This window comes from Corvus cornix, chromosome 3, assembly GCF_000738735.6.
Source record: "Corvus cornix cornix isolate S_Up_H32 chromosome 3, ASM73873v5, whole genome shotgun sequence".
NCBI lineage: Eukaryota > Metazoa > Chordata > Aves > Passeriformes > Corvidae > Corvus > Corvus cornix.
The window spans coordinates 61,888,678-61,901,181 of NC_047056.1; positions in this window are offsets into that span (position 1 = coordinate 61,888,678).

The following is a 12,504-nucleotide window of genomic DNA, read 5'->3' on the forward strand; positions in this document are numbered from 1 at the left end:
TAGATCACTCTCTACAGAGAAGGAGAACCCCTATGCTGCCTGATCTGCAGCAAGGATTTGGTGCCAACTGCTGCATGAGCACTCACATCAAAGCAGGCTCACCCGCACCCTCTCCCTCCCCCAGCAACTATTCGAGGAGAAGCAAGGCCCAGTTTAAGTGTGAAGCCCAACAGCTGTGGTGAGGGAAGACGTGCTCCATTTCAGAAGTTGCTCTGCAAAAACTCAGAGATAAGTGGGGCTCTGAAAAGACCAGCCACAGCAGGACTGCAGCTGCCATAAGCATGACAACAGACAGAAGTTTAGGTGGAGAGCACGGCCTTTCAAGTGTGCCTAGAAATCAGGACTCAGGTGCCCTGAGACATCCACCCATCTGATACTAACACACCAATCCCTGTATTACCCACAGGAAATGTGCAGATCTAGATAAATTTTGTAAAAGCTTAATGAGGAAGTTTCATAGCCAGCTCTTTGTCAGGACTTTCTCACCCCTGTATTAGGCATGGAAAACTGACAGATTCTTGTTATTGTCCCTTAATGTTTGCTACCTTGTGAATGAAGACTCTGCTCTCCTGGGGAAGAAAAGTGCAGCTGTAAATTTCTTTTGTATCAGAACTCTGTCAGAAATCGACCTTCTCTTTATGCCCTCTTATTAAGTGTACAAGAGTAATATTAATGTGAAATCAGCTGATCTATCCAAGAAACAGCTATCCCAAAGAATATGTATGTGATTTTATGCGGCTAACAGTAAAATGTTTCTGCATGAACAGAATCTATTTAGATAATATTATAATTATGACAGCTGTATGCTGCTTGCAAGCAACATTTCCACTGATTTTTGTTGGTATGCAGACCTTCAGGCACTGAAGAAACCTGCTTTAAAATTATTAAAATATACTTCTTATTGTCCAATTATGAATAATCTTGACAGTCTAACTTCAGAAAAAAAATTGAAACTGGCATGAATTATATATGCTTTAGACCTGTATTAAGGATTTTTTTAAATCTAAGATAAATGTGCGCAAACTCATTTTCAATGTGGCATCACTCCCAGTCTCAGATTCAGCAAATTTCTCTCTCTGGGGCTGCCAGTGAACCTTTCCTTCTCCAGGCAAGTAATTTTCATTAGTGTCTTATCTGGCTCCTTAAGACAGGCTTCCCTGACAGATAAAACACTGCAATTTGAAACCACAGGGAAGCAAACTGCAAACCTCTTTGCCCAGAATGACTGTAAACATGCAAGCCCGAAACAAACAAAACAGCCTTTGAGTTAATGAGGATGAATGCCAATAGCTGCCTTGTTTTCTGCTAAGTGAGTATTCTAGGCTGAAAGGATTGAGATAAGCAGGACTCAAACAGTGCTGGTGATGTAGTTTGATTTACCAGTTAATGGAATGTGCTTAGAACAACATACCCAAACTGGTCTGAGTAAAAAGAAGCAAAAAATAGACAATTTTTCTGACCATAAGAGACCACCTCTCAACAGTACCCCAAACTACTCCCTTGTTATAATTAAGGGTATGTGGAGTATTATTGGTGGCAAAACTTTGTCGAACACACAGGACCTATTTAGCAATGGGCCGGACAAAACAATAGCAAATTGACCAAAAAAACAATAATCCTGTGATGGCAGAGATGGACACTGGATGATCTAACTGACCTTCTGCATTTGAACCTTGTCATCTATCACTGGCTATGGGCTGCAGAAGAATGGAAAACGTGTAAGATGAAAACAGGTTTAACAATAGGAAAAGAAAACACAAATGCAAATGAAGAATGCAATACGATTGCTCAAGATGCAAATTATAACCAGACCCAGGGACAGATTAAGAAATGATGAGTACACTCAGAGTGCCAAACTCCAAATAGTAGGTTACTGTAATGCCTCCTTTTTAACCCCACTCAGACACTGAGCCAGCAGCAAACCTCATTTGCAGGACTTGTCTCTTCTTATGTTCAGGACATAGGTGGAAATGCACACTCAAAGCTCCAGGTTTACTTCTAGGTCTACAGCACATCACAGAAAGTAGATAATTTCATCCGAGGCAGCTGAAGACTGGATAAAACCTGTGTCTGTGGAAGGTGGTATAACTAACACATGACCTCTGAACACAGCTCTAGAAACTCATTTCTAGTTTACACTAGGAGCTACGTGAATGGTACTGCTGCCATCAGCTGAAAAAGCACCTTGGACTTCTGCTATAAGCAACCTGAAAGTCTTTGGTTTGTAGAGCAAGTTAATCTGCATTTCTTCAATTTCTGCAGCCAGCCCCATGGCCTGAGGACAACAGCATGCTAAATGCTTCTCAGCATTCTCCCTCCTTCAAGATTCTCCATCCTTTTTCCAAGGCTCAGGCACAACATCTTCCCAGGCAAAATACAGGAAAGGAGACTGTTCTCCCGCTCTAGAATTGTTCTCCTCTCTTTCTTTGGGAAACAATGGACTTGCTTCCCAACTCCTGGAGAAGAAGCAACACAAATGCATCCCCACTTTGTCCAGATGAAGCTCAAAAGCAGAAACTTTATACAGGAGAGAAAAGCAAGAAAAGTGAGAGGCCAGAGCTCTGCTCATTTTCATCTCTGCTACTCAGCTTGAGGCCCACAGAGAACCAGGGTTTCTACAACACCAGGAGGTGGCTGGTAAAATGATTACGCCTTGTTTCAAGCAAACCCACAGCTTCCAAGGGGGTTTGCTGAGAAGCATCCCCACCTGCTGGAGAAAACAGTGGGAGCCAGTCACTCAGCCACAGTTTGTATGGGTTGGCAGGACCGATTGGCAGGCATAAAGACATTTTTATTATCAACACATATAATCAAATTGTCTGATTACAAGATTAAGCTAGGATTTTGAAAAGTGATTAACTCGATTCCCAAAGATTTTCTTACTTATTACTGACCCTTTTACCCAACATAGAGAGGGAAACAGAAAGGTTCATATATTTTATAAGACTATATCATTCTTCAATTAAGAAAAGTTGAGAAATCCTACCCTTATTCAAAATATTCAAAGACAAATAAAATTTTACAAATCCCCCTGTTATCTGCCATATGATTTTCAAAGTTATATTACGAAGGGAAAAATATAACCTTAAAACAGACATCTCCCAAGATCCTTGTTGCAAAGAAATGGAGCTGAATGCACATGAATGACCTTCTATTTTGTGGTTTCCCAGTTTCTTCTCTTGCAAGTAGAATCAAGAACAAGTTTAGGTTCATACTACTAGTTAGACCTTTGAATAAAAGCAATTTCTTTCCTCTGTCTCTAACAAAACATCCCTGATCTCAGAAGTACCCCAACAGCTCTAGTAAGCTGTTAGAAGTCTCTGTTGAACAATTTCTTTGCAAATCAGATTGACATGGAACAATTTCCTTGGCCAAGAAAACCAAGAACTCAGCCAAAAAAAGAAGAAGAAGAAAAAAAAACAACCGAACCTTTCCCCTCAATTTTCATGCAAACACACAACTGTAATAATATTTGAGCATATTTTATCATCAGAATCAACTACTTCACTCTTAAACAACTTACAATATTTAGCCAGACATCCAACTAAACTGCTGGTTTGTCCAAACAATTAGTCATATTTTAAACCAATGATAACAGGCAAGACCATGGTTTCCATAATAAACATATATAAGTTGATCATTTTAGTAGAAACCATACTTTGTATCTGTTTCTCCAATATATATCTTCTTGTATGTATTTCGAGGAAGTTAATAATCACAACTGTTGGAGAAAAGGAACTGAGGCTGGCGTAGATCCTACCTCATCCTGACTTTCTGCTTCTGGGGCAGGAGTCAGGAAAATGAAAGGTCTAAATAAACTTCATTCTGTCATAAGAAATGAATAGGAAAGAAGAAGGTGAACCCAAAAAGAAACCAGAACAAGATGAGACCTTGGCATTTCAAGCTCCCTTCCAATTCATATAAACAGATGTTATTTCCTTTGGGTCTAAATCCCTACCCCACCCTTTTGCTGTGTTGCACATAGTAAGTAGAGGCCCTAGCCATTTACTTGACTGGATAACCACAGTGTGTTCCTAGAACTGTGAGCACCAGCAGAGCCCAGGTCACCAGTGGCCAGCCAGAGAGACCAGCTGCTCCGCACCTGCTAAGGAGTGGTTCTACTGGCACGAAGCAGATGCGTTTAGAGACAGGGACATGGCACACTGCGGTCCTTTCAAGCCCTGCACTGCAAGGCACAATGTCCTGCTTTGACAGAAGAGGTATCAACAGCACAAAATAAAGCAGCTGACTTCCCACTGCAGGGGGGAGAAAGGGACTTTGGGAGAATGGGGGTCAGTGGTGGCCTGAGGCACCTGGGCACAGATCCCCTTCCCCTCTGACTGCCCATCTGGGCAGGTGCTCAGAGGAGACCTGAAACTGGCTGCTGGTACATCACCTCAAAGCCATCTGCAGCAGGACACCATTCTCACAAGGACTGTCTGAAACAAAGACATTCAAAACAAAACCCCAGACTTTGGTGTGGGGTTTTTTTGGGGCTGGGTTTTGTTGTGGGTTTTGTATTTTTCTTTCAGGCAAAAAATGTAACAGAGACTACCTGAACTAACTGAAATCTAAGTAACAATGTGGGGAAAGGAGAGGGGAAGGAATGGAGAAAGGAGTGGAAAAGCTTGGTCATCAGTAATACCGTACCTATAATAATTTCTAAACCTGGCTAAGCACCTAAGCATGTGCAAAACTGCACAGACTGAAGTCTTCCTCTGGCTCATCTCCAAGACATTAATGCAGATACACTTACAATTAACGAGATTACATATTTCGTGAGATCTCATCGTTTCCAGCTTGATGTAAGAAGAGTAATTTTGGAGAGGTCAGTGGCCCTTTCTTATCCGAAGAACTTGCGCCAATGTAAAATTACTAAGTGGGAGGAGAATTAAAGCATGTCACTGGAAACTGGACAGTTTAAGTCTCTGGAGATATACATCTGGCTTTACAGTTCATTCTTTGATATTTTTCTTTAAAAGTCTGAAAGAGTACAAGCAACTGAATCCCAATTAAACCTTTACATTGTCTGCAGGGCATTTTTTCCATTACAGGTTCAATAACCTAAATGAGGTATTTTAGGTACTTCTGTAGGACCCAGTTTTAAAAACACACACACACACACACACACACACACACACAAACATGCATGCCTTTGAATGCTGAAACCTCTGGTTTATAGAATCATATATTGAGATCATTTCTGAGGAAACTCAGAAACTACAGTGCAGTTATGTGTCCAGTAGGACAGTCAGCAGATAGGGATCATTTTGAAGAAAGGCACTCCCTTTGTCCCACTTAGAGCAGCTGTGAGTCCAAGTGAAGCACACCCAGCCATCACAGCTGCAAACACATCCTACAGCTACAGCAGGGACTCCTGCAAAGTTACAGTCCTCGTGCTTTGTTATAAATAAAGTAACTTGTGGGACTGGGTGCTTCATGTTTGCAATTCAACAAATGTTCTTTGCCTCCTTTTTCAGAACTTTTGTATTAGCACAGCAGATTAGTTGTACACTTTACAAACTGCCCCATCTGACTTCCCAGGTGCTCCAAATCTGCAAAGCAAAAGGTGACTGGTACCAGAAGACTCTTGGGTACCAAGCTTACAGACTGTCAAAACCTTAAGCCAAGGAGCTGTTAAGCCTCGTTTTCTCCACCCAGACTATAAAGAAGGAGTAATATTTAATGGTAAAATATTGCAATGGAAGATATTTGCCTGTGCTTTTTTTTAATAAAGTCTGTTTGGAAGCTCCAGGGAAATGGACCATTAGGTATTTTTCCATCTCTAGAGTCTATTATTACAACTTCATTTAGGAACAGCAGTCCAGTATCCATCTGTAGCAGTAAAGGCTAGAAACTCAGAGTTAAACACAGACATAAAATAACAGGCTGCTGGAACAGCCATCACAATTAGTTATCCCTATCTGGTAGCCAGTAATCTGATAGTCTAGTTTCTTACCTTTAAGACTGAAAATATCCATCATCATAAAATGGGAATTCATTTCTAGAAGAACAAACTTTGAAAATAATCTTCTAGGCATGTGCTGGAGGTACCCCACCACCCCGTCCTCTGTCTTTGCGCTGATGTGTTGCATCCTGTGAAGAAGGCTAAGACAGACTCTCTGAAATGTTGTGATGTTTTTCTGCTCACCTTGTCACAGCTCTGCTGAGTGATAGAGGAGGATTGAATGGTCTATTCTCTCTGGAGTGAGAGAATAGTGTCAACACTGCTCTAGATTTCAGATCTGGCAAAATGTGCCTGAAGGTGACACGGAAGAACAGTGAGTTTTAAATGACATCTCTGCTCTCATATGACTCCCGTGAACATCTGCCATTAATAGCAGAAAGTTATTAATTAAAAATTAATAAATAAACTAATTTCTTAAAAATTAAAGGTTATTCTTGTGTCTCTCATACTGAGTATCTCAGCCCAATGCTGAGTTAAATAAGGCAGATACTTGCTTTAGATGTGGAGGATAAGCAACAATTCCAGTTTTAATGAAAATCTAGTCCCAGCACCATCAGTGCTCACACACTACCAATGCTCCATAGATAAATTAGTCTTTCTTGATGTTAGCAATCACAAACATTCATTTTTTACTTTGGAAATCCTAACGCAGATGAGGCTTTTGTGGAAAAAATCTTTCAGACAAGCTTTGAAGATACCTACTACAATAAAGGATTGATTTTCTCAGTTTCCTAGGTCTTGACCTGTTTGCTGTAGTTTTGTATAAAATAAAGAGTACCCTTTACAACTGACAATTCAGAGTGAATGAAACCAATTGTGCAGATTACAACCTTTGAAGTTTTACTTGAAGATCATACTAATTGTCCAGAAAAATTTAACAGTAATTGACAAATTCACTTGCATTGTTGGTCATGGTTTGGTTGGTACCAAACGGTTTTGTTCAAGAGAACGTGCATATATAGTGGATAACTACTTTAGATTTCACCACAAATTTCCCCACTAATTTTAAAATCATTCTTTCTTTTATGTATCCTTAGTACACTCCTATGGGTCATCTGTTCTTTCCAGTTAGAAAGCAAATGAATGTAAGTGGTGCCCACAAGCACTAAAATATTAAATGCTACAGCAGAACCCTGCAAAATTAATAGTTTCATAGGTAGATGAAGATTGAGATTTACAGATCCAGAACATTTTGCTTCCCTGATCTCCTAGCACAGAAAAAAATCCCAGTGGATGTACAGCATTGTGAGCTGGTTGTGATCGGCCCTAGAAGAAAAGCTGGTGGAGTGGTTTGGGAGCTAGCCTGAGACTTGGGAGATGTCCATTTTCCTGCTCCACTATGACATCATGTATGGCCTTGGGCAAGTCACATTTCTAAAATGGGAATAATGTCTATTTCATAAGGATCTTCTGAGGACAAATCCACTCAAGAATGCAAGGCACTCAAATCGTAGAATCACAGAAACATAGAATGGTTTGGGTTTGGAAGGGACCTTAAAGATCATCTAGTTCCACCCCCTGCCATAGGTAGGGACACCTTACACTAGTCCAGGTTGCTCAAGGCTCCATACAACACTTCCAGGGATGGGGCATCCACAACTCCTCTAGGAAAGCTGTTCCAGTGCCTCATCAACCTCACACTGAAGAATTTCTCCCTAATATCCAATCTAAACCTACCCTCTTTCAGCTTAAAACTGTTACCCCTTGTCCTATCATACACTCCCTGATAAAGAATCCCTCGTTACTGTAGGTCCCCTTTAGGTACTGGAAGGCTGTCAGAAGGTCTCTCTGGAGCCTTCTCTTTTCCAGGCTGATCAACCTCAGCTCTCAGCTAATCATCATAGGAGAGGTGCTCCAGCCCTCTGATCATCTTTGTGGCCTCCTCTAGATCTGCTTGAACAAATCAACGTCTTTCTTGCTTATCTTGAGGGCCCCAGAGCTGACGGTTTATATAAATATGTAAAGTAACTTTGTAAGCTCTGTGTTTGGAAACATTGCAGGATAAGAAGTTCTGGGTTCTCATATAAACCAAAGCAGAAACATATTGTGTTCCAAAAGGGCCACTTTCACAGCGTTGGAAACTATTATAAGCCAAGTCAGCTTGGTGAGAGAATTTTTGAAAGGAAAAGAGAAGTAATAATTAGGTAGTGTTAAAAAAGAGAGCACTGAATGAATAAATATCCACAATCACACACAAAAAAAAGAAAATTTTTGCTCTGTGACACATACTGTGGTTGGACTTCTCTACACCTTAAAACCCTCCAAAATCTGAAGAGAGGCTGCAAAAGCTGCAAGGCTGCAAAGCTCTTTATGCCCCTCTGAGATAAATCCCATGGACCATTTGTAGCTCCACTGTTGATCCTCGTGGTTTCTCTGTGTCAACTTTGACACACCTCGCCCCCTGGATCACAAGAAGGAAAGAAAGCTTTCAGCAGCCACAACACAGTACTTCAGTTAAGGGAAAAATGTATCAAAGCATTAAGACTCAAGTGAATAAACAACCCTCAAAGGCAACCCTTCTAACTTTAGTGTATCTTCCCTTTTCTCAAAAGCATAGGCTGAATTTCCTTCTTCTGAGGTGAGCTGTTGGATCACCTCACTGTGGTGATGAATCCGTGGTCTCTGCCAACTTCTGCCAGAAGGTTCTTGGGCAATTCAGCAAGGAGCTTCACAGCATCCACAGTCAGCCTGAGGTCTAGGAGTGATGTGACAGAGACCACGGTTCCATGACCACAACGAGCTGATCCAAGAGCTTACCTCTGAAGAAGGAAATTCACTCCCTTGGGGTAATCTGTTTCAGCAAAATGACCAGTTTTATGCTGGCTTAGTATGCTGAACTGGGAGAAGAAATGCTCCACTAAGAATCATGGTCAATGTAGGAGTGGGTAGCTCTGCTGAGCAGAGGGTGAGAAAAGCCAGGGCCAGGGAACAGGGAAAAGGCACAAACCCCACTCCTGTCAGCAGCACTGCACTGTCACATTAGCGTCCATGCTTGTGAAACCGCAGGCTGAGGACTTGCTGCAGAGCAATAACTCATCTGCAGAACCTTTCATGAAGTGTAATCCAGTACTCCCAAGCCGGATTTGTATCTCACCCATCAGCTCCCCAAAGCATCATACATATAAAGTAACAATCTAGTGAAAGGGGAAATAAAATTAGCTGCACAAATATTTAGATAACCCACGATAAAAGAAGTAGGCAGCAACTCACAGAAATCATGAGCCAGAAACCTGATAAGATGGACAAAAGGACAAAAGGAAATAAATTCTGTGACCGCCAAGAGAGCAAGAGAGATTTTGATCTTTGGGTGTTTGCTCTCCTGGCTGTTTCTTGAACCATTGTTTTTTTCTTTAATATCAAAACCAAATTGGTTCATTTTTGGATGGACAAAGTAGATGAAAACGAAGAGGGCAAAACTATTTCATAAATATTCTTACCCAGCGTAACAGAAGCAGGAGCTTATATGCTTGTATGAAATGAAGGTAAATTAACTGGCCTCACTGTAAACAAAGAAGTTCATTAAAAAACCAGACATTTCCAACTAGAGTAGCTCCTAAAGGAGCAAGTCTGAGTTGTGCACCTGCGAGAGCTCTAGAAGAGCAGATGGACAAGTGCTCTGGACTTACTCCTCTCCACTTACTAGAAGGAGACTAACGCAACTGCTTGAGATACGGCACTGACATATATGGCACTGACATGAAAGATTAGGTGCCACCTTGAGAGTACGCTCATCCCTACCTCAAGGCATCCTGAGAAGCAAGGAAAAGCTCAAAGCAGCTGGAGACAGCTTCTCAAGCTCATACTTGCTGAACAGTGATGGAGCAAAACAGCAGCTAATGGGGACACGGAGCACGGCCTGTAAAAACAAAGCCTTTGGCACACTGGAAATGAGTGGAAAGGGCAGTTCTCCCACAGAAGAACAGAGGGGCTGCATGTCTTTCCCTGCTAGCAGGCACAGCCTGGAGACAGGAGATGCTGCTGTGCCTACACTATCTCCCATATTTCTTAAGAAGTGGCCACTTCCTTCAAAATCTTCAGATTTGCCAGAAATGGCAAGTGGGGAAAGTTGCTCTTGTTCCTAATGATTAACAGACTATGCCATAAATACAAGTGCAGGAGGTGCAGGAGGTGCTCCAGGCAGGCCAGCAAGGCGCTTGGAGCATCTGCAGCAAGGAGCTCCTGCCACCCCCTCCGGGAAGCGCTGGGATCTGAGACAACGTGCTCACAAGTAGCTTTCAGATGCCTTTGTGAGCTGCAGCCTCACACCTGGAGGGGCTGCGCTGGTGAAGAGGGCACCCTCTGACAAGGCCATGGGAAGAGGCTGTCAGCATCCCATGGCATTGCCCGTGTTCAGAGCACTGCCTTTCCTCTGCCTCAGCATGGCTGTGAAGGGAGGAACACAGCGAGCGAGGGCTTAGTAAGCTCACAAGTTTCCAGAAGGCTCTCCTGGCGAGAGGGAAGAGGAGCAGTAACATGGGCCACTTGCCAGAGATCGATTTGTTCAATTTAAGGAAATTAATTTAATTGTCTGTGGCAGTAGGAAAGCTTGCAGCTGCTGGCTCCAGGAAGCCTGGACAGTAAGACAACACGGCGCCAACTCTGCTAGAATTAAGCAAGTGAGGTGAACACCCAGCAGCCGGGACTCAGGAAGCTTGGTGGCTTCACATCCCTGCAATGACAGGCTTGCACACCCACCATTTCCATTCTGAACTGTTACACCCCAGGGCGGCAACTCTCTCTAAAATCCAGGCTGGCTGTTAACACTTAGTGTGGCTGGTACGAGATAGTGTTTAAAAACCCCACCATTCTGCAATTAAAACCTCGCCCTGCAAAAGCCAGGGGTCTGTCCTGCAAATGGGGAGCCCAGCAGGCTACTGGGGTAGTGGGACACTGTGTACCAGCCCAGAGAGGTGAAAGGCAGGGAGAATACTAACAACTGTGTAATCACAAAATTATGTTTCCTTCTGTTTTTCTTTTTTTTTTTTTCCTCAGAAGATAAGAACAGTTGGAGAAGTATATGCTGTGGGGCCTCAGCAAATCTACTGCCAGGATTTGCTGTTTGAGGCTTTCATCCATCCAGTTTTAATCCAAATTAGTAGGAGCTTCAGAAAGGGATTCTGGCAAAGTCACAGCTGGAAAGATTTTCATCATTAATTCTGCCAGGCATATAAAAATACAATTTAAAAAAATAGGAAGGGGGTGGGATATAACAGCTCTTGGCACAAACTTGTTTTGGTTTGCTTTTAGAGTAAAAAAAAAAACCAAAATAAAATCCAAAATATTTAATTAAGAAATAATCCTTATCTTTGTCTTCCTTGACATTTTTACATAAGGCTAAAAATGCCATTCTATGATTATTATAGAATTAATTTCTTTGCTTCATAAAGAGGCAGGGCAGCTGGGGGTGAGCGGGGAGGGCCGGCTCCCCTGACCCCAGTGGCACAGGGCTGTGCAGATTTTTGGCAGGTCATTCTCTGTAGCAAACAGCAGTAGTTTAACGAGTTCAGCCTGCAGCTTGTCAGTGGGAACACCAGAGCGGGGAGGCAGCACAAGCACAGGTGGTGGTGCCTGGCACTCGTGTGTGTGTTCACCCAGTGAGCACTAGCTCATTCACACTGCCTGGGACCAGCTCCTCAGCAAGGACAGGATGAGAGGTGCACACACGCTTCTCTGACAGCTCCTCTTCCAAGCTATGGAGACTAAAACATGACATTTTGCAAATGCCAACTTTCACAAATACTGCTTAAGCAAACCAGCTCCCTTTCTCATGTAATTTCATTTATCCAGGGAGTGTTGTGTTAAGGAATGAGGCTCGAGCAAAGGCACACAAGTATTCTTTGCCACATACGCATTTTGAAGAGAGTAGGAACTTCCCAAAATGCTCCTAAATTGCTATGGGTCTGTTTATTAATGAGATATAAGGTTCCCTCCAGGACAGAAGCCTATGTCCTACAGTGCTGCTTGTGATTCTGGTTATCCTAGTCTCTGCCACAGCTGTTATTGCAATAAACCCATTGTACCTGCCCAGCACTCCTAACCTCAGATCTCAAAGCTTTAAGCAAACTGCCTCAAAACAAACCTGATTTCTGAACTGACCACAGAGGCAACATTCCACCCATCACATACATTCACACAAAGAAAATGGCCACAAACAACTCAGCAGAGAAGACTGCCTGTACGTAAATGTAAGGAGCTACACTGGGGAGTCAGACTGGGGAACGGGATGATGGAAAGCAGTGCTGTGGAAAGGGATCTGGGGGTCCTGGTCAAAAGAGAGTTGAACATGAGCCAGCAGTGCCCTGGTAGCCAGGAGGGCCAACCATGTCCTGATGGGCATCAGGCACAGCATCAGGCCAGCTGGGCAAGGGAGGGGATTGTCCCGCTCTGCTCTGCACTGGGGCAGCCTCACCTTGAATATTGTGCACAGTTTGGGGTGCCGCAATATAACAAAGACATTAAACTATTAGAGAGGGTCCAAGGGAGGGCCGTGAGGAAGGTGAAGGGTCTGAAAGGGAAGCCTTACAAGCAGCAGCTGA